This window comes from Plectropomus leopardus, unplaced genomic scaffold (assembly GCF_008729295.1).
Source record: "Plectropomus leopardus isolate mb unplaced genomic scaffold, YSFRI_Pleo_2.0 unplaced_scaffold12972, whole genome shotgun sequence".
NCBI classification, from domain to species: Eukaryota; Metazoa; Chordata; class Actinopteri; order Perciformes; family Serranidae; genus Plectropomus; species Plectropomus leopardus.
In genome coordinates, this window is record NW_024613806.1 from 1 (window position 1) to 2,881 (window position 2,881).

At 40.3% G+C, this 2,881-nt stretch overlaps 1 long non-coding RNA gene across 1 annotated transcript; it reads right to left on the reverse strand.

Annotated features, from left to right (window-relative positions):
• Positions 1 to 132: 132 nt before the first annotated feature.
• On the reverse strand, positions 133 to 2,874 carry LOC121963867. The gene is made up of 2 exons (XR_006107291.1): positions 2,653 to 2,874; positions 133 to 432 (listed from the first exon to the last, which is right to left on the reverse strand). It is a non-coding gene; the product is annotated as an uncharacterized LOC121963867 (long non-coding RNA).
• Positions 2,875 to 2,881: the final 7 nt, after the last annotated feature.

Sequence of the window (2,881 nt, forward strand, 5' to 3'; positions counted from 1 at the left end):
GGTTGTATTTCTGTCTCACGGTGGACAGGGTTGTATTTCTGTCTCACAGTGGACAGGGTTGTATTTTTACTGCTGTGTGTTATTTTAGAAAAAAAGTTAATTTGTTTTAATTAAAAAAAAAATTCTCCAAGCTTTGTTAGGATTCAAAACCATCCGTTTATTTTTTACAGTTATATCAAAACTGATTTTTTTCTTCAAACAACAACATTTTTAAATTAATTTGGTTCATCGGCTGATCAGTTGACGCCTCACTTCCTGTCCAGGTTAAAGATTTCTTTGCTTTCGATGAGGATGAACTCCACAATCTGGTTCTGGTAGACCATGTTGACCGCCATGTTTCCTGCGTCCAGCTCGGGCCACATCAGCGTCGGGCCAAACACGATGCCAATGCCCTGAGTGGACATCAGGTTCTTCCTGGAACATGCCAGAACTCTGAAGAACAACACAGGGAACCAAAACTCAAAGAGGCTGAAGGCATTGTCCGTCTCTGACGAACTGAGCTCGTTTCGCTGAGAGCTGTCCTTGAACTTTGACCTGACACAGTAAACTCACAGTTTGATTTATTTTAGATAAAAATACCAAACCAGCTTAAAACTCATGATGAACTTCACAGTGCGACAGTCACATCTGAGGAGCAGTTTGTGTGTCACTAGCTTGCTCAAGGGCACTTTGGAAGGAAAATACAGACACAAACCAGCAACCCTGCAATTATCGGCTGATGATGGATTTTAAGATCTGCTTTAAAAAGTAATTTATAATTTATTTAAGCAATCTTACGATGAGGGTGTGCTTTATCGTCATTTGAGCATGACAGTAAAGTGACGATAAAGCTCAGCCTCGAGTGTAAAACTGACTTTTCAGCGATTACCAACAAAATAGAAATGGAATCAGCAAAATTTGCTCGTTTCAGGCGATCAGCTCTCAAAATACAATATTTACAGCGACTGTTATCTCTGTTTCCATGGAAAAACACAGTCTGACCAATGACTGGAAAACAATCAGATCAGTAGAATCTGATATATAATGAAAACAAGTTTACTGCTCCAGCAAGTAGACCGAGCCTGAGCAAAGACCTGCAGACACATTTTCTAGTCCCTTTCAAGCCCGAGCAAAGACCTGCAAATACGTTTTCTTGTCCCTGTCGAACCTTAGTGACGACCTGCAAACACGTTTTCTAGTGACGACCTGCAAACACGTTTTCGAATGACGACCTGCAAACACGTTTTCTAGTGACGACCTGCGGACACGTTTTCTCGTCCCTGTTGAACCTTAGTAATGACGTGCGGATACGTTTTGTAGTCCCTGTTGAGTCTGACTTGTGCTTAACTAAGTTAATACAGCAGATATAAGCAGAAATGCTCAACTGGCTCAGTCTGGTTACGACTCAGATATCTGCTGACAAAAAATAACTTTCCATAAACAGACTTGGCTGTAACATCTGCAGACTTTACTTGGTCGGAGCAACTTGTCGGATAATTATGTATTTAAGAAGAGACGATGTTCATCAATCCACATTTAAAGAAATGTAGAAGCAGGGGAGCTAATTTTCATTGTTAGGTTCCCTCTGATGTTAAAAAGCATCCTAAAATAATAATAAAAATACAGTATGAAGATATAATATGTACAAGTATTAACGAGGAACAACACTGAGATAAAAAGGCTCACAGTACACTAAAACATGAACACGTTGAACAACATGAGCAGATGATGCAGCTACAGTATGAGTATGGTCATTTTAACATTTGGTAAAATTAGTCTAAATTCAGTGTTGATTTTGTTGGTTCTCAATAAATCCTTTCTCATCATTGAACAACTTCCCTCACGGGATTAATACAGTATTTCTATTCTATTACAGTTAAGTGAATAATGCAATGGTGACTCTGGCCCTGATGGTGGGACTGTGATCCCCTGATGAGATGCTCTGAAGGCTGAATGCAGTTTTCCAGAGTGGGATGGAGCGGCGCCCCCTGGCTGCACCTCTGGTAACTCTAAAATGCATCATCTCCTAAACTAGGCAGACATTTTTGTATTTCAGGAGGTCTGCATAACTGAGCAGATGATATTTCTTCAGAATCTGGATATGATGAAAACTAAACATCTTCTTGTGTAAAGTTTTAAGTGGTTGTTTGTTCAGTGATTGCAGTGGTTTTAAGGTGGTATTTTGTGTGTTAGACCACCTTATCAGACAGCAGGTAATGAATGGAGGGATATCTTAGCTGCCTTGGTTGATAGAAAGTTTCTGGTGAAGCTGAACGTTGACAAACTGAACCATATTTTATTACAGACCTTCTTCATGTGAGTTTTGGAGCCAAGTTTTGAGTCTGGGTGTACTCCTGAATATTTTTATTCAGAAACAACTATCATTCTTTGTCCTCAAATCCGAATAGCTTACTCTATATGTACGTCATGGCATTTGGAGAAAAACATACAAACTGTTTTTGAAATATTCAATCAGAGACAAGAATTACTTTAAAGACCAAACTTCTGGTTTTACTCCGAGTGTTTGTTTTTTTTTAACTTCCATGGTCCAGTGATGGGGAAACGTCTAAATTTCAGCGGGAGCTTTGTGTTCCTCTGACTGAGTCTACAGGTGAGTCTACAGGTGAGTCTACAGGTGAGTCTACAGGTGGGTTCAGCTGTGTGAAGGTATACCTGTGCAGGTGGCTGAAGAGTAGTCTCATGGTGTCCTGGTTGGGTTTGGGCAGTTCTTGGACCAGTTTCTTCACGGCCTGAACTTTGTTTTTTGATTCTTTGATTTCTGTTCAGAGAAAACACAATAGCAACAGTTTAAGATTTGACTCTGACTGCAGTTTAACCTGCAAACCCTGACCCCAATCAGCTAACCCTGACCCCGATCAGCTAACCCTGACCCCGATCAGCT